The sequence below is a fragment of the Cynocephalus volans genome, chromosome 11, assembly GCF_027409185.1.
Source record: "Cynocephalus volans isolate mCynVol1 chromosome 11, mCynVol1.pri, whole genome shotgun sequence".
NCBI lineage: Eukaryota > Metazoa > Chordata > Mammalia > Dermoptera > Cynocephalidae > Cynocephalus > Cynocephalus volans.
The window spans coordinates 120,852,602-120,880,404 of record NC_084470.1 but is presented as its reverse complement, the minus strand read 5'-3'; the positions used below and the strand labels follow the sequence as shown (position 1 = coordinate 120,880,404).

Below are 27,803 nucleotides of genomic sequence, written 5' to 3'. Positions count from 1 at the left end.
AAGCCAGAGCCGAAAACGAGAGACAAGTACAGGCCAGGACAGCAGCGCCTTCCCTGAAGGCCGAAGAACTCAGGCCTTAGGGTCCCTTTCCCTCTTCCAGGAAGCTTTCTGTCTCATGCTGCTGCAGTATCCTTATAAGGGAGAAGCCAATCCTACCCTCCGCCTGGCTAAAAAATGTATATATTCCCAGGCCAGATGCTGACTTTTCACCCACCACATGGGAAGGCACCAACCCCACTCCAGGACAGGTTTTGCTTTTTATTTCTGATCTTAAACAAACAAACCAACCTCAAAGCCATTGGTAGGTTCTGACTGCCCAGCAGCTGGGAGCTAGGAAGTGTGCGTGGAGAGAAGGGGTGGGGATGGGGTGCGCTGGGCCGCGGAGGCCCGGGGCGCAGCTGGAGCGGGCTGGGGGTGGGCAACCTGCGCCGCGCGGCGGCTGGAGCTCTGCTCCCACGGCATCCGCCGCTCGGCCCGCCGCCGGGAGCCCTTGGCCGCTTCCATTGTTGCGCCTCCGCTGTTGCCATGTTGGAGACAGAGCCCCTCGACCTCCACTCCGGGGGCACTTTGCAGCCCCTGGGGCCGGCGCCCCCGGCTCGGTGCGTGTCCTACCTGCGCTCGCTGAGGGCTTGGCGGCAGGACCCGACGTGTCGCGTGCTCGGCGACGTGGGCTGCTCGCCTCGCGGCTCCAGGCGTCTCTCGCACCCGCGCGATGTGGGGCTGGCCCGCCGCACGCCGCCTTCTCCCGGCCGCTCCCCTCTCCCTGCTTCGCGCTGGCCTGGGAGTCCCCGGGGCGGCGGGAGAGGCAGCGAAGGGCGCGAGGACCAGCTTGGAGGGGGGGAGTGCTCTCCGCGACAGCGTGCGCGAGCTCGCAGTCAGGCCACCCCGGGTGAGACAATAGCGGGAGCAGCGGGCGAGAGGGGAGAAGCCATCTCCCGGACACCCGGCGCACTGCACGGCGACGCGACGCTCGGCCAGACCCTGCCTGGACAGCAGCCGCCCGGCCGCCGGCTCCAGCCGCAGCGCCGACTCGGCCGCGAGCCGGAGGGCGGGGCGGCTGCGGGGAGCCCGGCCGCCCTCCAGCTCTCCTCTCCCCGCCTCTCCCCTGCGACTCCCGCCCTCCTTGCCATACGTGGAGGAAGAGAAACGCGCTGGCGTCAAGTTGAGCTCTGCAGACCCAGGAGCCGGGATTTCCACTGCCCACTTGGGTGAGGGTTTTTGCAGATGGTCGTTAGTTACATTTGCCTGCTGGAACCCTTGGCTTTGGGTCAGACGAAAGCATTCTGTTGCAAATGACAGTGTTCAGATCCAGTGATTGGTTTGATGAATTTCCCCATAATTACAGTGACGATGCCCGAAAGAACCCCTACCTTGAGGGTGGAGGTGGGAGTGGAGGGCAGCTGTCTTCCCACCTGCAGCCCAGAGAAAAGCAGTCAGCAACCTGGGGCCTGGAGAGGGACGATAGGGGATCCTCCAAACCAGCTAGGGGAGGGAGAAAAAAACTGTCATGCAATATGTTATATGTAAAATTTTGACCGTAAGTACCTTTCTTTGAGCAGTGGTCTCTAGAAGAATTTTCCTAAAGACTCCACCCAAAGTAAGCCAATAGTTGGCCAGCTCCGTCTTTGCATTTGGTCTGCATAACTGTGAGCTCTGATCTCAAAAGTACATTTTCCTCAAAACGTGAACCTTCCCCCTTCTCACTACTGCACTTACTTGACTTAAAAACAAAAACGAAAAACCGTGAATCTTGTTCTCCCCCACTGCCTTCCTTTCTTTTCTTTCTTTCCTTTTCTTTTTTGTCAGAGTATGAACATCAGCGCCTGGTTCTCAGCCTCCTTCCCCTCCAGGTATCCAGGGTCTCAAGCCACCCAGCTGCCCACAACTCCCCAGCCAGGGTTCCCATGGAAACAGCTCCCAAGCTTCCCCTTCCTTTGCCTCAAGGAAATATTTAAGATGCTACTATTCCAATCTGTCTTGGGTTCACTAGAGTTAAAAGAGAGAGACAAAAGTGTAAGAAAGGCCTTTTTTAAAAAAATGTGGAGCCTTTTAAAAATTTTTCCCTATTAGTATGAAACTCTGCTGCAAACCCAAACAGAATTCTCCAGGAGACGATGGTTAAAAGTCATCCTAGATTCATAGAATTATAGAATGGGAAGAGACACTAGAGGATAACTATTTATTGGGAATGGAATTTGAATAACTAGAGGAAGTCCTACGTAGGGGAGGAATAGGAAAAGTGAGTTCACAATTCAGAAGTATTTCTCAGGATATTGTTTTGTTCTCTGTAAGATGATATCTGGGCAAATGCAAAGGACCCTTAATTGCAGACAACCCTGGGTGTGACGATAGGAGAAGCCCATGAAAGGAAAGATCTAGGCATAGTGTGTCTTATAGGGACTCAGAAAATGATACCCCAAAGTGAAGGCCTCAGAAGCAGAGTTTCTGCCCTCGTGTCTCTCGCCCCTCATCCTCCCATGAAGAAAACCATAGAAATTAGAATCCCTCTTCCCCAAGGCAGGTCACAGAAACCAGAACCTCTTCTCCCCAAAGCCAGCCACAAAACCTAAAAGTATTACTCTAACCTTCCCCTACCTTTTTCTTTTCTTTTTTTCTTCCTCCACCTTTCTGTGTAAGACCTGGACATTAAGAAATTCTGTGACCTACTTAGTTTGATACTAGATCACAAGACCCCTATTCCAGAAAGGGTCCTGCCCCATAAGTCAGAAAGAAATGCTGCACAGAGAGGCCAAGAACAATATAGACCAGCCTTGCTGGGTTTCCCCACCTCAGTCTACTAGCATGAGATATTTCTACACTGCAGTGCTTTCATCATTGAACCTAAGCATAAAAATAGATAGTTCTCCCTGTCATTTTTGGTCTTCATTCTGAAGGCTCCCATGTCACCTAAAACTATGATTAAGTACATTTGTTATGCTTTTCTCTTGTTAACCTGTCTTTTGCCCTGATCCTTATGATTGGGAGGGAAGGGAACACCCCCTTTCTGCCCCTACAGTCTCTTCTCGACCCACTGCTAAGTGACCTTGGGTACTCCACTTCACCTGTGAACGTCAATAATAGCATCAGCCTCGCCTGCCGCTCAGGGCTGTTGTGAAGATGAAAGGAGAGAATGTAAGTGAAACATCCTGCCAACTGAAGGCAGCCAGCTCTGCACATATATCATAATGTATATGTGCTATTCCTGACCCTCAAGAGCCACGTGGGGTTAAAAAACATTCATTCATTCACTCACTCATTCACCACTTGTTCACAATACAAATATTTATGACAGCTTACTCTGTGTCTGTCATCAGGCCAAGCTCAGAAGCATGAGAGAACAGAGTGGTGTAGGGGCCATTGGTGGTTCAATGTGGCTGGAGTGAAAGGTCTGAAGTGAGGGGCTGGCCCGTGTCTTACTTGGGAGAGTGTAGTGTTGGTAACACCAAGGCCACGGGTTCGGATCCCTACATAGGGATGGCCGGTTAGCTCACTTGGGAGAGCGTGGTGCTGACAACACCAAGTCAAGGGTTAAGATCCCCTTACCAGTCATCTTTTAAAAAAATTTAAAAAGAAAGTTCTGAAGTGGAGAACTAACAGGAGATAGGCCTGAGTAGCTGGGTGGAGGATCACATCAAGGCTTTATAGTACATTTTGTAAGGAGAAAATTTTGGTAAAGAGAAACCAGGGCATGCCAAAAATTTAGATTGTGGAGGAGACAGAGAACCCAGGTGTGCACAGATGGAGCTGGAAAACTTTCTGGCATGTTATAGAGGAGGATTTAGAAGACACATTGCATGTCTGCCCTTTGTCTCTCAAGATCCAGATTGGCCCTCTGGCTTCCTAGTAGGAGTTGGCCAATGGGGAGCCATGACAAGAGATTGAGCAGGGGGAGGGAGGTCACAGAGGTCTGGATGTTTATTATTCAGTATCCCTCTCTTTGCGGTCACTGTGGGCTGCCTGCCACTCTCAACCAAAGATCATAGCTCCCACCAGGTGGCTATCTCTCTTTCCCTGTCTCTGGATTCAGATAATCATTCCCTTCTTTTGACTTTTCAGGCCTGGTGGTGGAAACGTTGCTTTAATACTAGATGTAGTATACTGCACACTATTCCTGTGGTTTTCCTATACCCTGCTGACCCTGTATAAGTTGTCTATTTTTTAAACACTCCTCAAATTACTCCTCAAGTTGGAGTGTGCCATGAGCTTCCTGCCAGGACCTATCTGATGCTGGTCAGGAGTATAGACTGGGAGCTCAACAAGGACATCATGGCTACATTCAAGGTGTGAGATCAGGGACTCTCAAAACTGTGCCACAGTTGTGGCAGTGAAATGAAAAGGAATGGACAGATACAAGACATAAGAAGTCAAATCAATAATATTTGATAATGTGTGCTCACTTCAGCAACACATACACTAAAATTGGATCGATACAGGGAAAATTATTGGTGAAGTGTTCCATAAAATAATAATAGTAATAATATTTGATAATGTATTGAATGTAGGGAATTAGGCAGGAGAGGAATCTAGAATTACCCCCACTCGAAGCCTTAGGAATTGGTGGCAGGTGGTGCCATCCCCTAAGTTAGAGACTATTAGTAAGACAGGGCCCAGGTGTTGGGGGAATGATCCTGAGTTTAAAGTAGGACATGATGAGTTTGAGGTGTCTGTGGAATGTCTAGGTGGGGATGTTTAGTAGATAGACTTATGAAACTAAACTCAAAGCAGGGGAGTGGATGAGTGATATCAATTTTTGACTCCTTAGTTTACAGGCAGTCAATGAAGTTATGAGCATGTATGAGATCATCCAGGTGGGCCTATAGAGGAAGGAAGAGGCTTGCAAAAGAAATCTAGAAGAAACAACCAGAGAGGTAGGAGAAAACCTGGAGCCTACACAGGGTCAGAACTAGGGTGGTAGAGCATATCAGGAAAGAATGACAGGGTAACATAAGTGCAGCAGAAACAACCAGGAGGATAGGGCTAGAAAATGTCCTTTGGGTTAAAAGGAAAGTCACTGGTACCCCAGAGTGAGAGCAGTGCTAGTTAAATCAGTCTCCAAAAAAGATGCTCTCTTTCTAGAAGCTTGGCAATTAAAGAAAAGGAGAAATATAAGGTCAGGGGATAGAGGGGAATGAAGGATCAAGGCAGAGTTTTATGTTTTTCTTTTTGAAGATGGGAAGGGCTTAAACATGTTTGTATGTTGAGAGGGAAGTCCAAGGAGAAGGAGAGAGAGAGATTATAAATGAAAAAAAATGTCTCCGAGGAGATGGAACCCAGACGTGGGGGCAGAGTTGCCTGGGATGTCTTTGAGAGGAAGATGTACAAAGCAGATGCATTGGCAGACTGGTAAACCTTGAGGCTAGACCTTGAGGGGACTGGTTGCTACCTGATAGTTTTTAAGCAATCTGCTAAGAGAATGGGTCAAAATGGGGTTGAGGACTTAAGGAAAGCAGTTAAGGTTAAAATAGCCACCCGGAGAAATGAGAGCAGCAGCTCCTTAGAATGGACTTGTCAGAGTTGAGGAGACAGCCGACATTGGATATTCTAGGTTGTGGCTACAATCTGAATTTTTCATCATTTTCTTCTGCAGTGCTTGGAAGCCCAGGTGTAGAATGTTAGGTCAGGGTTGGGAGCTTGTAAGATAGGTGCAGTGGAGGGATAAAGGGGAAGAGGACTCCTGATAAGAGAGGAGGTGCCCAAGGAGAGAAATGAAGCTGAGGAAAGGCTGTGAACCTTGAAGAAAGAGGAGTAAAGAGACTCGGCTACCCCTAGGCTTATTCTCTCTCCAATCTTTTCACCAGCACCCCAGACAGAGTGATCTTTCTAAAACAAACATTTGCTTCACATGCTTGAAGTCAACTAGCATGTAGGGTGTGGGATTTTTGCCTTTGGTTTTTAAACTTCTGTATTCCCAGAGCCTAGAACAGTGCTCGGCACATAGTAGGTGCTCAATAAAATTTTGTCAAATGAAATGAATGGATGGCTCCCTATAACTCTTACAGTCCAAACTTCTAAAGAAAGCCTATGTGGCCTCTCACAGTGAGCCCTTGCTTTTCACTCTAGCTCACGGGGACGAGGACTTTGTCTTGTTTATCCCAGTTGTCAGGCTAGGGTTCAGAGACACTTCGAACCCATTGGACAGAGTGGGTCACAGACTCCTCACACGTCAGTCTGGGTCACCAGATCCCTCAAATGTATGTCATGAGCTGGTAGCAGGAAAGAGATCCTGGGAGCTGTTGGCAGAGTTGACAGGTTCATGCCAATGGGAGCTCAGAGCTCAGTCCTCAGCAGCAGCAGTGATGGTGGCCTCCCGGGGGCCTTGGCAGCAACAGCCTCCAGCAGTGGTAGCAGCCTCCCTGGGGGCCCCTGGGGGGGGCATGTTGATCAGAGCCATTCATCCCTTATACTTAAGTCCGATAACCCAGGACACCTGGGTGCTAGTCAGACAACACAGGCACACCTGGGCATACATGTGCAATTACATCAGACAATAACCAAGCAACACCTGGGTGCACGTGTACAGTTATTTACATCAAATGCTCGGCCAGATTCTGAACCCCTGAGAGATCCTGACCATTTACTTTCACTTTCCCTACACCAGTATCCCCAGAACAGCACCTGCCGCACAGTATTCAATGTGTATTGGATGAATAACCTCCTACTTTCCAATGCAAACTCCAGACTTTGGTCTTACTGAACTCTGTGCAGTTCCTTGAAAACACAATATTCTCATTTAGGGGCTTTTCTACAAGTTTTTCTTGCTGCCCGGAAAGGGCCTCCTGCCTCCAATACCCACGTATATCCCCTTTCCTTTATGTGGCTGACTCTCTACATGGTAGGCATAACAATTGTTTCCCCAAGGATGAAATGTCTACTTCCTAATCCCTGGAAATTATGAAGGTGTTATTTTACACAGCAAAGAGATTTTAAAGATGCGATTAAAGTAAAGACCTTGAGATTGGGAGATTATCGTGGATTATCCAGGGCCCAATCTAATAACACTGGTTCTTAGCAGCTGAGAACCTTTCCCAGCTAAAAACAGAGACGTGATGATGAAAGAATGGTAAGAAAAATGCAACATCGCTGCCTTTAAAGTTGAAGGATGGAGGTCCTAAGCCAAGGAATGCGAACGGACTCTAGGCATTGGAACAGGTGAGGAATAGATTCTCCTCTAGAGCCTCGAGAAAGAAACACAGTCCTTCAGATACCTTGATTTCAGCCCAGTGAAACCCATGCTGGACTTCTGATCTACAGAAGTGTAAGACTAAAATTTGTGTTTAATCTACTAACTTTGTGATAATTTGTTAACAACAGCAATAACAAACTAATATACCCCTACAACTAGTTCTCCAGGTAGTTTCCAGAGAGTGCCTCAAAGAGTGTCTAGATACCCAACAGCTACCAAGATTGTAACACTGGTCATGAGGGAGATGTAATTGCTGCTTTTTTTTTTTTTTTTTTTTTTTTCTGGTTGGGGAGGAGACGGAAGAGGGGAACTATACTATAAATTCCTCAAGGACAAGAAAATCTCTGTTGTGTTTATGTTTGAATTTCTAGGGCTAGTTTATTGCCTGATTCAAAGCTGGTGTTCAATAAATACTTGGTGAGTGAATGAATGAAGACCTTGATCGAGTGATCAAGCCAGACAATAGAGAGCTTGAGAGTTTAAGATTTCAGTGGTAATAACAAGAACTGGCTGACTGGTCAGAGAGTAAGTGGCTGAAATCAATGAGAAGAGAGATCATGGAATCTGTTTACTTATGCGATATTCTTTTAGACCTCTGCTCTAGGCTAGGACTAGTTTGTAAGATGAATTCAAGCTAAAATTGAGAAAGGCAGTATTTGTAACATTTATATTTTAAAACCCTTTAGTAGGCTTTCTTAAGATTCAAATACCTTTGATGGATGAATGGTTATTGGAGATGGAGTAGGGTTGCTCTGAATATTTTGTGGACAGATGGACTTCTTCAGTCTGTTGACTCATACTGGCTTTGAAATCAGTCCAGCTTCTTCCTTTTCAATGACCCATGACATTTGAGGGCTGCATTGTTGAGAGAGTATTTAGCTCAGTATTGAGCTCTTGAAGTTGTACAAGATTCTTGGGTTGCTAGCCTCCCAGTATTTACAGAGAGGAGGCTGGTAGGAGAGAGTTTGGAAGGCCCACCCGAAAACCAGGCTACTCTCAGTCTGGAGTCACAGGCTGAAAACACAATCAGAGACTTCTGAAAATGAGGTCTTTGTACCATGCATTTTCCAAGACCTTATAATGGTCTCAGCTTCAAAGACTCTAACAGTGATGATAGGAGACTTTGTCTCTGAGTAGGTGACTACTCTTGCTATTGGTTTGGGGAGCCCTGGGAAGGCCCCCAGAAGTTAAACATCTTCCTGTTGGCCTAAAATTCCACCATTAGAGATGTGCTTTCTGACTCTTCAATACAATTATGTTTAACTCACAACTATCTCCATGCCAGAAACCCATCCACACACCACTGTGGAGAATCTCAGGTTGAGGAAGATAAAACCTCACCATCCAAGTAGGTGCCTGAGCCCCTGTGAAAATTCATTGCTCCAAGGTGCCACCACTTAAGCCAATATTTGCTTGTAGAAGTGTACTGTGTGAGGTCCAGGTGACAAACGGGGCCATTGATAGGGCAAAGCTGTGAGAATTGCAAAAATAAACCTCTCATGCTCCATGACTTCCCCCACATCAATACAGAGTTGATGGTGAATTTTTTCTTTCTTTTTTTTTTTTTTTAAAAGATGGCCGGTAAGGGAATCTTAATTAACCCTTGACTTGGTGTTGTCAGCACCACGCTCACCCAGTGAGCTAACCGGCCATCCGTATATGGGATCCGAACCTGTGGCCTTGGTGTTATCAGAACCACACTCACCGAGTGAGCCACGGGCCGGCCCATGGTGAATTTTTTCAAAGACAGATAAATGTGAGTAGGAGGGTAGAAAACATTCCTTTAAAATTTAGTGGGATTGACTGGTCCGAGTACAGTGGTGTTTATAACTAATTGATCGCAACCAGTTACTGATTTCTTTGTTCCTTCTCCACTCCCATTGCTTCACTTGAATGGCCTTTAAAAAAAAAATTAGTAGGGATCAACAAAATGAAAAAGGCACTCTACAGAATGGGAGAAAATATTTGCACACCATACATCCAAAAAGGGGTTAATATCCAAAATATGTAAAGAACTCATACAACTCAATAGCTGATAATAGTAATCTGATCTTAAAATGGGTCAAGGACCTGGATATTTTCCCAAAGAAGACATACAAATGGCCAACAGGTATATGAAAAAGTGCTCAACATCACTGACTATCAGGGAAATACAAATCCAAATCACAGTGAGGTATCACCTCACAGCTGGTAGAATGGCTATTATCAAAAAGACAAGAGGTAAGTGTTGGCGAGGGTGTGCAGAAAGGGACCCTTGTATATTATTGATGAGAATGTAAATTGGAATAGCCATTATAGAAAACAGTGTGGAGTTTCCTCAAATTAAAAAGGGAACTACTGTACAAGCTCGCAATTCCACTTCTGGGTGTATATCCAGAGGAAACAAAGTCAGTATGTTGAAGAGATATTTGCACCTCCATGTTCATTGCAGCATTATTCACAGTAGTCAAGATATGGAAACAACCCAAATGTCCATCGACAGATGAATGGATAAAGAATGTGGGTGTACATATATACTTGAGACAACATGGATGAACCTAGAGGAGATTATGCTAAGTGAAATAAGCCAGGTGCAGTAAGACAAATACTGTATGATTTCATGTAGGAAAAATATAAGAAAATGGTCAGGGCCCCTCAGATGTTCAGAATCTTGCTGAGCATTTGATGTAAATATGCACGTGCGCCCAGGTGTTCCTTGGTTATTGTCTAATGTAATTGCACATGTGCACCCAGCTGTCCTGGGTTATGGATTTAAGTATAAAGGATGAGTGGCCCTGATCCATCGCCCCCCCCCCCCAGGATGCCCCAGGGGGGGGTCACGGGGAGGCCTCTACTGCTACTGGAGGCTGTTGCTGCCCACTGCCCCTGGGGATGCCTTGAGAGGCTGCCACTGCTGCTGCTTAGGACTGAGCTTGTGTTGTCTTCCGATAGCTCCTGGGATCTTTCCCAATTGCCTAACTTTGCAACTGGCATAGTTGGCAGGATGCCAAGCAGGTAGAAGAGCCATTAGCTCCTCGGGATGGGGGGGAAATGTGGTTATCTTTGGGTGTGTGGTGCCCAGTGGCCACTTTCCTGTTGAATGGGGTCTGGCTGTTGTTTGCTGTACTGTAAGTCAACATGGACCAGAAACCCGATGAAGCATTGAGTTTTGAGACTTGTAGTAGAAAGGAGACAGGTTGGAAATGCGAGTACATGCCCTGGAGGCTGAAGTCCAGCAACATGTCTTCTCTACTTCTGACACTGGGGATGATGACGCACCCAATGGTGAGTTGAAGATGGTGCATTTCCTGGAACAACATGTTGCTCATCAGAAAGTGAAGCATGAGTAGCCTGTGGGACTGGGCAGAATGGTAAGCAACGCACAGATGACTCAATTCACTACCTATGTCCTATATACCCAGGTTGAATTGGCTGGCTTGGAGAAACAAAGTGGCAGAAACAGAGCCCCTGGCTGCTGCAGCTATGGGACCTCGGGTAGATGGTGTAACGTGCTCTGGAGACAATGGAGTAAATGCATGTCATGTTTGTCCGAAGGCAGATGGCTCACTGGGTGCCATTTAAACCTGAGAAGGCTCAGAAGGTGCCGCTTAAACCCAATGACTCTCTGGGTGACATATAAACTCAAGGAAGCAGATAGCTCGCCGGGTGCCATATAAAACGAGAAAAGAGTGCCGCATGCAGATGGGCAGACGGACCTGAGGACGGGTGGCCCTGCGGAATTTCAAGTATGTTTTCACTTGATGAAAAGGTGGAAAAGTTAGCCTCTGTTACTATGCACCTGTCTCTGTAGCATTGGTTACGGAACAGCCACTCCTCAATGGACTGGGCGAATGCAACTGTTCAAACTATGTGGGCAAACTCTGGAGAACTGCCCAAGACTGTGAGTAAATAGCCTGTGTAAGCCAAGCTGATTCGAGTAATTCAGGAGCCGCAGAGGGAACAGCTAGGTGCTAATAGCCAAGACAATGGGAGAAAGGCCCTGAGGGCGTTTCAGAAGTTTGGAAGGGTGCCCCTCCCATCATAGGCCTGGAGGCCTAAGAGAACTGAGTTTCTCCAGAGGGCCTGGGGTGCCACTGCCCTTGGGAAACTGCTTTCTGCATCCCAGCCCTGCCTCGAGTGGCTCCAAGTATGGTTCGTGCAGCAGCCCCAGAGAGTACAAGCCAGAAACCTTGGCGTTCACATCATGTTAAGTTTGTAGGTAGGCAGAACATGAGAACAGTGGAGTTGTGGGGGCCTCCACCCAGATTTTGGAAGATGTAGGAGAAAAACTGGGGGACTCAGGCAGAGACCTACTGCAGGGGTGGAGCTGCTGAGGAGGTCGTCTATTGAAGCAATATGGAGCAGAAAAGTGGGATTGGAGCCCCACCAGAGAACCCCCACTGGGGAAATGTCTAGTGGAGCCAGGACTGCAGGGCTGCCATCGGGAGCCCAGAACTGTGGGGCTGCTGGCAATGTGTAGTGCCGGCCTGGAAAAGCGACAGGCACCAGGGCAGCTCAAGGGACTGCACCTGGCAGAGCTATAGGTGCAAGGCTGCCCAATGCTTTGGGGCCTAGATGCCCCAGTGTGCTTAATGTTTGCTTTGTTTGGGGCCTGTTTCTTCTCTTTCCTGGTCTATTCCTCCCTTTTGGAATGGGAATGTGTACCCAATGTCTGTCCCACCACTGTGTCTTGGAAGTAGATAAACTTGTTTTTGGTTTTTTTTTTTTTTTTTTTTTTACAGGTACACAGCTGAAAGGAGTTTTGTCTTTACTCTCAGATGAGACTGGACTTTTGAGTTGATGCTGCAACAAGCTAAAGAGTTTGGGGACTATTGGGTTGGAATGTATAATATGTGAATGCAAGGGTCAGTTATCTTCACTAAAGGAATATTGTGGAAGACTCTGAACATGTAGATTGTACAGCGAGGGACCCTGAAGGGGTGAATTATAGGGAAAGTATAGGAAAATGGTCAGAGCCCTTCAGATGTTCAGAATCTTGCTGAGCATTTGATGTAAATATGCACGTATGCCCAGGTGTTCCTTGGTTGTCTAATGTAATTGAGCATGTGCACCCAGGTGTCCTGGGTTATGGACTTAAGTATAAAGGATGAGTGGCACCCCAGGATGCCCCCTGTGTGGGGAGCTTGGGGAGGCCAATACTGCTGCTGGAGGCTGTTGCTGCTAGTGCCCTTGGGACGCCCCTGGAGGCCACTAGGGCAGCTGCTGCTAGCTACTTGAGCTTGTATCTGAATAAAGCCTATTCATTTTTTTTTACCGATGGCTCCCAGGATTTTTTCTTATTACCAAACTTGTGGGACCTGTATGTGAGGGGTTTGTGACCCAGTCTGTACAACAGGTTTGTAGGGTCTGTGAGCCCTAGCAATACACTTCACATGTATGTGGAATCCAAAAAGGTCGAACTTATAGAAGCAGTGAGCAGAACATGTTGCCAGGGGCTGGGAGGTGGGAAAAATAGGGATATGTTGATAGAAAGGTACAAACTTTCAATTGTAACATGAATAAATCTGGGGGATCTAGTGTATAGCATGGTGACTATAGGTGATAGTACTGTATAATTGAAATTTCTGAGTGTAGATCTTGTGTTCTCCCCCGCTAGTGTACACACAAAAAGTTAAATTAGTGGGATCGATTAAGAAAGACACTTCGAACATAGAATATGTGAGTTTAGTCTGCCCTCTAGTGGGAAAATAAATCCAGTAGTCTATGAAAAGTGAGAAGCTTTAAGAAACTACTCCAGGTAGACTTTATGCTAAATAAGGTACGAGACAGAACACTTGTGGTGGTGGTTTTAATGCAGCATAGGTGAAGCAGATTCATTTCATGCTACGTCAGGTGGTCTTTGCAATGTTGACAAGCCAAACTTTCAATAGTTCACCATCGCCTGTAAGATAAAATTAATCTCCTTAGCCTGATGTAAGCTTGGTCAGCTGTCTCTAATCTGGCCCTACCTCTCTTCTACTTTCCTCTCTATTCCAGCCAGATTATTCACCATCCTGTAAATACAACTTGCACTCCCCACATTCTTTCTACATTTACTGTTTTCCTCCCCACTGTGCATAGCTGACTGATATGGAAATAGGTACTCAATAAGCAATTTGATTGGCTAATCCCATTCCGTCTATTTAACTTTAAATAGCTGGGTTTTTTTATCCTAAAGGAAAGGGAATATGATATAATAGCCCTTGGGCAGGAAAAAATTTGAAGGCTCCTTTATTCTTGCCCCTTTAAGGCGTCCTGGGCAGATACCATTTCTCTTTCTTAAAAAATTGAAGGTACAGTTTTCCCTCGGTATCCATGGGGGATTGGTTCCAGGACTCCCCTAGTACACCAAAATCTGCAGATGCTCAAGTCCCTGATATAAAATGGCGCAGTATTTGCATATATTTATGCACATTCTCCTGTATACTTTTAAATCATCCATAGATTACTTATAGCACCTAATACAATGCAAGTGATATGTAAATAGTTTTTATACTGTATTGTTTAGGGAATAATGACAAAGTCTTTACGTGTTCAGTACAGATGCAATTTTTCTTTAGAATATTTTTGATCTGCAGTTGGTTGAACCCATAGATATGGAGGGCCGACTGCATAATTCACTTCCACATCATTCATTGAAACGGAACTAGAAGTTTTTCCTTTAACTGTTGGGGCTCAGTACACAATACCCCAAAGTATGATGCCTTGGCATGTTGAACACTTTGAAGGAAAGGGGCTTAGAAGTAAGATCTTTCTGACCTCCTCTTACTTTTCTTTGCTCTGCTCCTTTCTCCCACGAGGCAAGCCTTAGAAACTAGAATTCTTCTTCCCCAAAGCCACCCATAAAACCCAGAAATATTATTCTAACCTTCCTCTGCCTTTCTGTGTAGGGGCTGGCCATAAAGAAATTCTCTGACCTACTTCGAAAGTAGATCACAGTACCCCTCATTCCAGAGAGGTTCTGCCCGATACCCAGAAGGAAGAAATGCCACACTGAACGGTCAAGAAGAATGAACAGACAGACCTTGCTGGCTTTCCCCAATCAGTCTATTAGCACTAGATCACAGCCTTTGTCACATTTTTGCAAGGCTGTCCACTCTTCATTGAATCCTAGCATAAAAATAGACAGTTTCCTTTGGGTCTGCATTTCTGAAGGCTCCAGTGTCACGTAAAACTTTGATTAAATAAATTTTTAGTGCTTTCTCCTGTGAATGTGTCGGTTTTATTTCAGACCCAGCCTGGAACTCTAGGAGAGTTGAGGAAACTCCATAACACAGTGCTCAAGAAATATGTCTAAATAAATAAATGTCTCTGATAAATTACATTTTTTTAAATACACCTCTGACAAATGCTTGTTTAAACTCAACTCTGATCACGTGGTTTCCTTGAAGAAAGCTCAAGTGACACTGCCCTCATTTCACAGGCCCTACCTTTCTGTCTGTTCCAATCTCCTGCCACACCTGCCCTTAAATTTTTGTCACTGCATTTATTACTTTATGTTAAAATTGTTTCTGTGTCTGCCTTTCCTAGGCTGTTAGGATCCATGTCCTATTCATCTCCGACTGTAGAGCCAGCACAGAGTCTAAGCCATAATAATCAATGTTTGTTAAATTAAATCACTCCTTCTTGGTGTATTTTGAATCTGTTCCTTCTAATCTTATTCACAATGGGAAAAGTAACAGAATGGTAAAACTTTATAGACTTAGAAGGTATCTTAGAGGTCGTCTAATCAATGTCCTTCATTTTATAGATGGGGAAACCCAGGCCTGTTCAGCATCACACAATTTGTTGGTCTTTGTTCTAATAGAATCAAACAATTGTAGGAAAGAAAAATTCCTCTGAGTAAGGCCGAGCGATTTTGTTGTTCATTGTGTTCGGAAACTTCAAGTTCTCAGAAACAAAAATGAATTCCCTTATCGGTCTCGGAAATTTCATAATCCTGTGTTCCACACCCTATGCGTCAGGGTTGAAACTGATTTTAGGAAAAACTAGGCTGATCTGGAGATTTTTTATTCTTCATACCCCATGTTGCCTCCACTGGGACATACTAACACTGCTTTGGAAGGATTCCTCTTGTGAGATTGTCTTCAAAACTGCAACCTGCCTGAAAGGGGAGAAAAGGCAAAAATTCAATCAAAATCTAAATTCCCTTTCCCACAACCTAAATTCAGACCCACCTTTCCAGTAGCTTCTATTTTCCTATAATATTAGCTCCTCTACTCCTGAATCAGACGTCTTTTCCTTTTGTGCTGAGGAATGCTGGTCTAACAGCTACATCATCTGGTGAATGGAAATGTATTTTTCCATTAATGGAAAATGTGCTATACTCTGGTTCAGTGGAGTCACTAAAATTAGGAGTTCCTATCAGGGAAGTGATAGATGGAAGACACAAGTGTACTAAAAAGAGGTTGCAACCCTGTCTGAATTTTGAATTTTCATCATGTTTGCCCGTTTTTCTGTAATTTACTACCATTCCTTTTGTTTTAGAGAATTTAGTAGATACTGGCAACTTATCAAACATGGAATAGGAAAGAAGTTAAAGAACACATGTCTTAAGTAGATTGGCCAAAAAAAGAGAAAGAAAATGTTTGCTTTATCTTACTAAAAATAAAGCCCAAAACCTTTGAATCTAGTGAAAACCTGCTGTTGACTTGCTGAAATGAAGCAACCTATTATATCAAGTAAACAAAAGAGGGCGACGTGTTGCAGAGAGCCCGGATAGCTCAGTCGGTAGAGCATCAGACTTTTAATCTGAGGGTCCAGGGTTCAAGTCCCTGTTCGGGCGCTTACGGCTTTTGCTCCTTAGATTACCAAACACTGGTTTGTGTAGTACCCTAATGCTGACTGGATTCAATTCATTTTTCATTGATTTCAGAATACGCTAGGTAAACATGTTCTCTGGGAGGGGAAAAAAAAGAATTATGCAAAAATCATTAAACCTCCTAGCAAGTATTGAGGTTTTGCAGGTGGTTGCCTAGCGAGAAGAATTTTTTTTCAGATGACTAAGAATGGGAGAAAGGGTGAAAAAAAAGTTGAAGCGAAGCGCGCTGCGTCCTCGCCACAAAAAAAGTCCATGAGGTAATTCACACGTTAATTAGTTTGATTTTACGCATTCCACATGTGTACGTATTTCACAACATTACACTGTACACCATAGATACATATTTCTATTCGTCAATTGAAAAAAAAGTTAAAAAAAATTGAAGCGCCCGAACAGGGACTTGAACCCTGGACCCTCAGATTAAAAGTCTGATGCTCTACCGACTGAGCTATCCGGGCTCTTACTGCAGTTGGCTCGCGCTTCAATAACTTACATAAGAATGAGAAACCTTGCGTAATTGATTGCACGCCCCAGCATTTTATGAAACGGCTTTAAACCCAGGAAAGCTCGGGATTTATGCGCCAAAGAAAAACAGAATGCTCAAATTCGAGCACCGCCTTTCACCAGTATTGCCAGCTAATCCAGAATTGCGAGATAGTTATGTGCCTAATAACCATTGTTCAGGAGGCTGCTTTGATCTGTAATAGCATAGGTTTAGGACTAAGAAAACGGTGAGGCGTCGCTTTTGAAGCGCTGTAGTGACATCAGGTCTATATTACCGTTGACAATAGGGTGGATTTCAGCGCTAAAACCCACCTGACACCAGAGAGAAATGTCTGTGTAAGAGTATACAAATATGCTGTTCTGAAGCTGTTGGGTTGAACTGTGGAGTACAAAGCAACAGAAGGGAGGGACAGTGAGATTGTCCTGCAGGGCCCCTAAAGGCGTCCAAGTAATTTTAAGCTGTGCAAACCCTGGAGGGGATTACCTGCAGTGACCTTGGAGGCAGAAGCCCCAGGAAGCCGAACAAGGTAGCGGAGAGAGATTGTATTTATTCTGACACTGGAGGCTCTTTCCTTCCACAGCCATCAGTAATTTGAGCGATGGCTTCTGCAGTGGAGCTGGCGTTGAGAATTACCCACAGTAGAGCTTCAAGAGCGGGACACTAAAGGGTTTTTGTTAGCTGCTGTTGCCTTCCCTTAATTCCATCCTTCACTGCTTTCGAAGTGATTGCTCAGTAATTCCCCTTTTAGGAATTTGTCCTAAAGAAACAATCAGCGGTGCACAAAATGACTACGGAAGAGATCGTCATGGCATTTTAATTGGAAATGACATAAATGGCTATATAAATTGTAGTATAGCCTTAATATGGAATATTGTGCAGCCATTAATAATCGTGTTACAGAAGAATATGACTTGGGGAAAATTGCAAAATATTAAGTTAGGAAATATTTCAAATCAGAGGTTTGTTTTTTGTTTTGTTTTGTCAAGAAAAGAGTGCACATACGTACATTGAAAAAGAAAGGATAAATCCTTCCACAAAAGCCCGAGTTCTAAGTCCTGACTACCATTATTGTAATCTTGAGCAAGCTACATCTTTGTGTCTCAGAACAATAGGATGATTGTGAGAGTTAACTAAGATAGTATATGTAAACTATTTACAACAGTATCTGACGTGTAATAAATATTCATGAAGTCACTTATAGACTTAATAGCAAATATCTAATGAAAACATTACACACTGTGGAATTCTGCTATTATTTTCTGACACTATCCACCCTTCAACAAAGGCTTTATATGTTTGATTGAAGTAGAGGGAGATGTAGAAAATTGAGAAAGCTGACAACATTAGGTTAATTCCAGGCAAAGGAATAACTTTATCCTTTAATCAATGGAGAATATTAAACATTTGTTACATTAACGTTTTCCCACTCAACATTAGATTTGTTCCATTTGTTTTACATTAAAAACAATAACAAGGCCTACCATATTAAATATTCTCTGTAAGAATCACATCCAAATACTATCCAGATCTAGTGGTAGAATGGTTTCTAAAACTGGCTATGTTCAGATGGGATGCTGAGTCATCAAATCAGGAATATTAGACTGCCTTTTCTTTGCTCAAAACCCTTTGATTCTTCCTCACTACTTATTGAACAACATATGGAACTTGTTATAGCAGCTGTTACAGTAACTTTTGAATATATATTCAAAATCCTGTACAATTTGACCCCAGCCTACTTCGCTAGCATTCTATATCAGAGCTATTCAATGGAAATATAATGCAAGCCACATATGAAATTCTAAATTTTTTAGAAGTCACATTTTAAAAAGTAAAAAACAGGTGACATTAACTTTAATAATATATTTTATTCAACCCAGTATATCCAAAATGTTATCATTTTAACATGCAATCAATATAAAACATTATTAATGAGATATTTCACTTTTACATTCTTTTTTTCCTACTAAGTCTTTGAAATCTGATATATTTTACATTTACAACACATTTCAATTTGGACTGGCCACATTTCAAGCCATGTGTGGCTGGTGGTTACTATATTGAACAGTGTGATTCAATACTATATTCAATACTACATCAATATTCTACACAGTAAATACCAAACTCAGAATAGTGGTTTCCTCTGGGTTGAAGGAGGGAGATGCCACACAAGGGACTACGAGGAACTTATTTATATTGGTAAAGTATTGTTCCTTAGGAAGAGTGGTGGGAAAAAGGAGATTATATTCTTCTTCATACCTTTTTGTATGTATGAAGTAGTTCATTATATTTTTCTCATCAATAATACTGACTTCGAATTCTTTCAAAAGTAGAAGGGCCATAAAAAAAAATCATCTAATTCAGCCATTTTATTTTACAGATTGGAAAACTGAAGACCTGAAGAACTGTGTAACTTTCTGGTTTCTAGCTAAACTAGAACCCTTATTTCCTGTCTGTTTATTAAATCCACAGTGTGTGTGCATAGTTTTTAAAGAAATGGTGATGATTAAGAGTCAGTTATGAGTTCTGATGACAATTTCATTTTCTTTTTTGGTAAAGTTATTTGGTAAAAAAGAGACATACTATAGTTATGTTTTTTTTTTTTTTTAAATTATTATTACAGCAAGTCATTTGATGAAGTCTTATGAAATCCTGGGAAAGGATGGAGAAATGATGCCAGATGTTAACCTCTATTAGGTGGGATCATTGTGGTTTAAGAACAACACTGGAAGATGAACAATTAATTACGAATCAGTGTCAACAATGATTTGAAAAGCTCTCTTCTTAACCATGTTCTATTCAACATATTTATCAAGGCTTTAAATAAAAACGAAGATGTTGATCAATATTTTGCAAAATGCTAAAGTGAAAGGGTTAATCTCTCTTGACCCTGCAGGCAATACTAACTCAGCTTATCAATCATTGCACTTATCACATTCTCTTTACCTGGACAGTCTGACTCCTCCACAAGACAGATGCCAGGTCTTAACGTGTTTAAGAATCCTCTGGGTTGGTGCTTGGCGCACAGCAGGTGTTCAATAAATACTTGTTGACCTTAAACAAACAGTAGGAAGGGACCTAAACTAACCAAATACCTAAACTAACCAGATTTAAAAGACACAAAAATTCCTGTTTGGAAATTTTTTAAAACATTTATTTTAAACATGTTTTAAAACATTAATTGCACAAAAGGAGAGGGGAAAATAGTTGACAGTGGTTCACCTAAAAATGTCCCCACCTCCCACCATCACCATTTATTTGGGGGGTGGTTGCTGACTTCAAGCTCTCTGACTTTAAGCTCTCTATGAGCAACTGTGAAAAAGGAATTAATTCTCCAGCTCCTTTACAGAACTCTGGATCTCCCAGCTATGCAGGAGGTTATGCTAGAAGTAGCCCAAAGTGCAAATGTAAATTAAGGAAGGTCATTGCCCTATTTTCTTTGAGACTGTATCTATCTCTGGGAGCCACATTTTAAACTGAACAAACATGTGCTTGTCTAGAAGATGGTGACAAGAATGGCAAGGGGGCTTGAAGCCATGCCAAATAAATAGTTGAAGGCTCGAGGGGATTTTTAGCCTGCAGAACGAGGGAGAAGGTTGGACATGTGAATTAGAAGCTGTTTTCAAATAACTGAATAGTGTTCATTTTGGAAATAATGAAGCCTTGCTATGTTCTCCGAAGTGTAGAGCTAAAACCGAAAGAAATTGGAAGGCAACGTATTTCAGCTCAGCAAACCCTCTAACATTCAGAATCATCCTGAAACAAATGAAATGAGGTATCTGGGGGAGGTAATGCTATTTGGCACCCGCAGAAGTTGAAGACAGCCCGCCTGAAAGGTTTGCTGAAGTTACCTGTATATTGGGAAAGGTTAGATGACATGGTTGTGTGATCCAAGTAAGCTCCATCTCACTGTTCTTTGCACCTCTCTTTCAGCATGTACCACATATCTTGTAGTTATTCGTGTATTTACCAGCCTTTTGGGCTTGTTTTATCTTTTTTTTGTCTTCTTTTTTCCCTATATATACCAATCTTATCTCCAATTAGCGACAACACTCCAACCACCCCGGGGGAATGAGGACGAGTAAGTCAACACTGAGAACAGAGGGGACGGCAGAGGAAGCGTAGTTTTTCCGAAGAGCTGAAGGTTGCCTCCGACTCTGCTCTTAGCTTTCTTCTTTCCCTGTTTTTCTGATCTCCTAGGACACGTATGTAGGTGTTACAAGACCCTGCGAGAACCCCATACGCTGTCTTTGGATATCTCACGACTATCAGGGCTCCAGCTCTCGCGACTCTCTCCCCGGACTAGGATTTACTCTATGGTAGAGAGCGCAACCTTTCTAGCCCTCTAGTCCTCCGATTGCCCTCATCTATGATTTCCGGAGGCCTCACCGAAAACTCTCGTGGGAGATGGTTTGGGAGGCCGGAAGTTGCGCGCTCAATACTCGCCATTTCAAAATGGTGCTGAGGCCATAGGATCTGTGACTGCCATCCCCCCCCCCCCGCGCTCGGCGGGGGAGCGACTCATGGAGCAGCTGTAAGGTGTGGCTCTCGGCTTTTGTCTGCGGGGTGCTGGGAGGCCGGGAGCGGGAAACGGGGAGTGGGAAGCAGGCGGCGGTCTGCGGGTCTCGGAGCGGGGGTAGCGGGCGGGAGGAGATGGAGGCGTGTGTGGCGGCCTGGGGAAGGTCGCGCCGGGCGGAAGAAGGGCTGGTGGGGGAAGGGTTGGGAGGTGAGGGTCCGCGGAAGATAAAAATGGAGGGGGAGGGACGTGATGTGTTGGCCAATAGGTGACAAACGTAAAATCTAAGTAGTCGGATTGACCGGGTTTAAGTGGACGCAGTATTTGAGGAGTCCCGAGGCACTTTGGAGGAAAGAGGGGGGAGGGAGGCGGAGAGTGTGACACTGACGTGTCGTAAGATTTTAAGGTAGTAAGTTTTAGGGCTGCGGACCGTCTGACTCAGACCCTTGACTGCGTGTTTGAAAAATGCTGATTTTGGCGCCACACCCAGACCTACCGAAAGGAGAGTGTCAGGGCATGGGGCTTGGGGAGATGTATTTTCATCAGCCCACCTCCTAATGATTCTTGTACACCCTGCAGCTTGAAGACCCATGTTTTGAAGCGGCATCCGGAGAAAATGCTGCTGTTCTTTTCCTTCATCCGGTTATTATTATATAACGTTTCACAGTACAAAACTTAACTTTGTTATGCACTATTTTATTTTCTCTTCTGTTCTATTTTATTCATTTGGGAGGGATGTTAAGACCAATTGAGGTACAGCTTGCAGTTTGAAAAACTCGACACTAAAGACACTTGAGAGGTGAGAGGTAAGGAGGGTAGTCAAACTCAAGAAACTGAATACATTCATTATGGTGGGTGTTGAGTGGTGGAAATGGAGACTTGGAAAAGAGTACTAAGATGGAGTGGAAAGTAAGTTGGACACCGATCACGAAAGCTTATGTGCACGTACCCCGTGAGGGTGGCGAGTTCCTGGAAATGGGAGTGCCTACTGAGTCAGCTCTCCAGGCCCATTTAGGATAGCAGTTTGTGCATAAAAGGCCTTGAAAAACCATGGTATTTTGGCTTGCTTTGTATATTGCTATTTCTGTTATATTGTGGAATGAGTCATCCCTAGACTGTTGTCAAAAAATACATCCTTCTTGAGGGAGAGCCCTTTTGAGAGGAAGCAAACTGAAAAAAGGACTTCCCTCATTTATTTAAAAGCAGGCAAATTATTTTCAGTTCTCTATATTCATCCCTAGGGTTTATTTTATTTTATTTTCACTTTTTTCTTTTTTTTCCTCCATATCCCCCCTCCCCTCCTTTTTTGTCCCTAGAGTTTATTGTTAGTTGGAAAGAAACACATCTTCAGAGAGCCAAAGCAGTACAGGCTAGTGATACCGATTCTTTTGCTGTAACTGGGATATTTTCTAAGAGTACCAGTTTTTTTCAAGATATAATACATTTACAAAGAATTTTTATGTGAATTCTTCCATATTTGTTGTGTACTATTCAGTAAGGTAATTAAAACCTATTTACTCAAAGCAATATTTTTTTCTATCTTTCCCACCTTTTTAATAAATATTTTAAAGCATATCCAGATGTGTCATTTTACCTTTTAGTAATTTAGTATTTAGTATGTATCTCTTATTTTTAGGTAAAAGAGGTTTTTTAAAAAAATCTCAGGTAAGGATTTTAAATTAGCCTTTCTGCTACAATTAAGTTTCTTAGTAGTATTTCATATCTGTACATAATTCAGAATTCCCTGATTGTTTTAAAAAATGGCAGTTTATAAATGGTTTGTATCAGGACTTAAACAAGATCCACACATTGCATTAGTTTTATGTTTTGTTTTTTTTTTTTAAAAGATGACCGGTAAGGGGATCTTAACCCTTGACTTGGTGTTGTCAGCACCATGCTCAACAGTGAGCGAACCGGCCATCCCTATATGGGATCCGAACCCGGGGCCTTGGTGTTATCAGCACCGCACTCTCCCGAGTGAGCCATGGGTCAGCCCCCTGGTTTTGTGTTTTTTAAATCTATAACAATCCCGCCACTTCAGCTGCCCCTTGTGCCCTAGGTCCTGTAGAATTTTCTACATTCTGGATTTGGCTAATTGCCTCATTTTAGTATTGCTTACTTATTCCTCTACCATCATTTTCCCTACAAACTTGTAGTTAGATCAAGATTTCGATTCTTTATTTTTTGGTCAAGAATACCCAATGGGTAGCGCTGGTTGCTTTCATATTGCATCATATCAGGAAGTACATGATGTCTGAATGACTGTTTTGGGACTGTCTTTTAGTGATAAGATTGGGGTGGGTCAAGTGGTCAGCCTGTTCCATGCATTTTAAAATCCACCCCCCCCCCCAACTTTTTACTTAAATGGTTTTAGCATCTCTTGATGACTGAGGAGTTGATGTTTAAGCTGAGACTTGAAGGTTCAGGATGAAACTGTCTTGTACAGAACTCATAGTGCCCCAGATGAAGGAACAATGTGTGCAAAGGCCTTGAAGTAGGATGTAAAGGCTGTTTGAGAAACTAAAAGATGAGTGTGGCCAAAGTGCAGCAAGCAACGGGGAGAACAACAGTGCAAGATAAGACAGGAAATGTGCGGAGGGGCTAGTGCATGTGTTTAGAGCAGTAGCAAGTTATTGGGCAGGACCTGATGCTGTCTGTAGTGTGGAGTTTGGATTGGAGTAGAGCGAGAAAGACCAGGTTAAAATCTATTGCAGCTACCCGGACAAGAAATAACACTTTTTGGTCTGGGCGAGTGAGTGATCATGCAAATGGAGAGAAGGGATAGTTTTGAATGATTTAGGAGTTTAAATCTACAAGGTTTGGTGATGGATGTGGTAGTAGGGCTTAGAGGGAGAGGTCAAGGATGACTCCTAATTTTCTGGCTTGAGCAACTAAATGTGACTACTAACTGGCAAGATGTTATAGTGGAAAAGGATAAGCTTTAGACCTGGGCGAGTCATTTGACTTCTTTAAGCCTCAGTTTTTTCTTTAAAAAGCATTACCTAACTCTGCTGTATTCAAAAGGGATTCTAAGTGGAAAAGAGACAAAAATCTTGCTTTGAATTCAAAGCCCATTGGTTAACTTCATTTCTCACTGCCTTCACTGGTGATTTTTCTCTCCCATTCTTTCCAGTATTGTCCCATTTTAAAATACTACCGCTCCTACCTCCAGTCCCTCTTATTCCTCCTCTGCCTTGCCATCAAAAGTAATTTCTTCTGTTCTGAACTTGCATGGCCCTTATACCAGTATCTATGTAATGGCACAACACTTTCTATGTGATGTTAAAGTAATTTAAGAAACTCGTTGTGGTTTAAATTCTTCAAAGCTGTCAGTGGTCAGTTTCTGTTATTACCAAGATGCTGAACTAGCATGACTGCTACCTCCCCTTCCCCTGTTCACTTCTGAAGGAACTATAAAGGGGAGGTACTGTGGGAGACAAATAGGTGATGTGGGCTGTTTTGAACTATGTTGGGGGTGGGGTGTGGAACTGCCCCGCACAGCTGGCCTGAAACAGTCAGCCAGGCACAGCTGTGGGAGAATAAAAACCGTGGGAGAAGAGAACTGTTGGAATAATGCTCTAGTTTCTCCCCTACTTCATTACTTCAGAATTACCTTTTTCCACACCATCTGTGACTCAGAGCCCTAGTCCAGCTATCCTCAAGAGTAAATCAGGGCATGAAGGAAAGGAGGATGCATCTGTACACAAAGGAGAGATTAAAAGAGAATACTGATGACCCTGTGCCAGCAACTTTCAAAACTTAGACAAAAATGGAAGAAGAAATAAAAAGTTTGCATTATCTAATGTCTATTAAAGAAATCGAAGCAATGATTAAAAATCTTCCTACAGAGAAAACACTGGGTTATAAGTTTTACAGGTGAGTTCTACCAATCATTCAAGGACCAGAACATCCCAATTTTGTAGACTTTTTTCCCCAGACATAGAAAAGTAAGGACAACTCAACAATTTGTTCTGAGACCCGTATAACTCTGATATCCAAACTAGACAAAAAATGTGACAAAGGAAGCTTTAAAACCCTTTTTATTTGTTAATATAGATTTTAAAACCTAAGTAAAATATTAGCAAATCCAAACCAACAGTGTAGAAAAAAAGATAATATACAAATGATAAGTTAGGTTTACCTCAGGTGTGCAAGGATTTAATACTAGAAAATCCATAAATGAAATTCAAAGTTTGCCATATTAATAGACTAAAAGACACAAAAAAATCATGATTATCTCAAAAGATACAAAAAAGCCATCTTTTAAGTCACTCTTTCATGATATATTCTTGGTTAATGAGGAAAAGAAAGAACCCTTCTAAGCTGATAAAGAGTAGCTGTTAAAAAATAAAACACGACAAAGGTCCAGGGTTTGATCCTGTACTGGCCAGCTGTTCCCCCCCCCAAAAAAAGAGCAGATATTATGTTATAAAGGGAAATATTAGAAGCATTCCCTTTAAAGTCAGAGACAAAGATGCTTGATTTGTATATTCAATATTGTATTGAAGGCCTTAAGCAGTGATTGGTAAGATAGGTAGAAGAAATTAGAGACATGAGAATTGGAAAGGAGGGAATAAAATTTGTTGCATGATCATTTACATAGAAAACCCAGAAGGATCTACAGACAAATGATTAGAAATGATTATAGAAGGGTTGGCTGGTTAACTGTGGGTTAGAGCACAGCTTTATAACACTAAGGTCACAGGTTTTTGGATCCCCTAACCGGCCAGCTGCCAAAAAACCCAACAACAAACAAAAATAATTATGGAAATGTAGCAAGGTGACTGGATACAAAATTAATGAAAGTCATTTGTATTTCTGTTCATCTGCAAAAACCACTAAAAAACAATTAAAGGGAAGGTATTACAGTAGTAGAATATCAGTTTCAGAAATCTAGCATAAATGTGCTAGGCCTCTGAAGGGAGTATTATAAAATGTTATTAAGAGATATTAAATAAGTCCTTAATAAATAGAGGAATATATTATGTGTATGGATTAGAAAACAGTTTGATCTATATATTGAGTGTAATTTCATTCAAAATCCCCACAGAGATTTTTCCACTTGATAAGATGATACTAAAATTTATATGGAGGAGTCAAGGGGCCAAGAATAGCAAGTCACTTGTAAAAAGGAATAGGAACAGAGAGGAGAGGACTTACCATACCAGAAAGCCAGACTTTTTATAAGATACTGGAATTAAGATAGTGTAAGTGTAGGATTGTATAAACATAGAAAAATTGACCAGTGGAATAGAATAGAGAGCTAGAAACCCCCATGCATGTAAGGAAAATTTGATACATGACAGAGGTGGCTGTCTGTCAAGAAAGAAAGCCATGTTCAATAAACTGAGCTGGAAAAAATGGCTGTCCATATGGAAAAAGAATAAATTGTTCTCTAAAAAGAAAATAAGCTCCAGATGGATTAAGGATTTAAACGTCATAGACAAAAGTTTAAGAATCTTAGTAGATCTCTATCTTTCCCTCCATCTTAATAGAAAGCATAGGTGAATATGAGAATTTGGGGAGTAAAAGATTGCTTCAGCAATGTGCAAGAATGTTAATAGCACTACTCATAAAAGTGAAAACCTAGAAACATCTCAGACGTTTATCACACAGGACTATTGTACAGAATTTAAATGAAAAATGAAATAAAGTATCTTACAACATGGATGAACCTTGAAAACTTTTTACTGAGCGGAATAAGTTAGACACAAAAAGGGCAAATATTGTATGACTTCACCTGTATGAGCTGCCTAGAATAGGCAAATTCATAGAACAGAAAGAATAGTGGTGACTGTGTGCTGAAAAGGAGGAGTAATGGGGAGTTATTGTTTAATGGGTACAGAGTTTCAGTTTGGGATTATGAAGTAGTTCTGGAGATGGATAGTGGTGATGGTTGTACGACATTGTGAGTATACTTAACGTCACTGAATCGCACACTTAAAAATGGTTAAAATGCTAAATTTTATGTAGAGTTGATCACAAAAAAGTTTTTAAAAATGCACTAAAGGGACCTGACAGTAGGAATTAATCTATTTTAGTAAAACAAAACTCCCTCAAATTACATGTAGTATACCTGCTTGTTTAAAAGGTAAGAACAATCTAAAAAATACACACTTTTTAGGAATCCATTTTGATTCAGTAAAATACATAATATGGAAAGCAAGGGAATGAAAATGTAGGATTGAAGAAAATTGTTGCTGAGAGGCAGGGCAGTGGAATGGGGGATATTACGGTTAAATGTAGGTTATTGTCAGAGTTCTAGTTTGTGGATGCTTACTGCATTATTAAAAATACAAAATAAGTTGTGTATGGATGAACAATTGCATGAAATTATGATTAATCTAATTCTGTGCATTTGAGGTCTAATGGGAACAAAATGTTACCGAATAGGGACTTCAGAGCTTGTCTGAATTTGAAATCTTGACTGCAACAATTTACTAAAGGTGCAATCATGGGCAAATAACTTTTCTGTGCTTCTCTTACCTCATCTGTAAATTAAAGGTGATAATAATCTACATCGTACGGCTATTTAGATATTAAATGGATTTACTTATGTGCCTGGTACAAAGAAAGTTCTGTGAGTCTTTGTTATTTGTCTCAGTTATCCTAACGCTATATAATAACCACCACAAAATATAGTGGGTTAAAAAAAAAGCCATTTTAGTTATTTCTCATGATTCTGTGTGCTGACGGGCTGAGTTGGACAGTTCTTCTATTGGTCTCACTTGTGGTCTGTCCATGCAGCTGTGGTCAGGTAGCAACTGGGGCTGGAAGAATTATGGTGCTTTTGAGGGTATGG

At 42.6% G+C, this 27,803-nt stretch overlaps 1 protein-coding gene and 2 non-coding genes across 5 annotated transcripts in view; 2 read left to right on the top strand and 1 right to left on the bottom strand.

The window, feature by feature from the left end:
• Nucleotides 1-15,874: 15,874 nt before the first annotated feature.
• On the top strand, nucleotides 15,875-15,947 carry TRNAK-UUU (transfer RNA lysine (anticodon UUU)). The gene has a single exon. It is a non-coding gene; the product is annotated as a tRNA-Lys (tRNA).
• Nucleotides 15,948-16,368: 421 nt separating this feature from the next.
• TRNAK-UUU (transfer RNA lysine (anticodon UUU)) lies at nucleotides 16,369-16,441 on the bottom strand. The gene has a single exon. It is a non-coding gene; the product is annotated as a tRNA-Lys (tRNA).
• Nucleotides 16,442-20,936: 4,495 nt separating this feature from the next.
• MDM4 (MDM4 regulator of p53) overlaps nucleotides 20,937-27,803 on the top strand; it is a 35,259-nt gene continuing 28,392 nt past the window's right edge. For all 3 annotated transcript variants that reach the window (XR_010024874.1, XM_063114041.1, XM_063114040.1), the window contains exon 1: nucleotides 20,937-21,024. The gene's annotated coding sequence lies outside the window, so the exon portion shown is untranslated. The remainder of the gene's footprint in view (nucleotides 21,025-27,803) is intronic.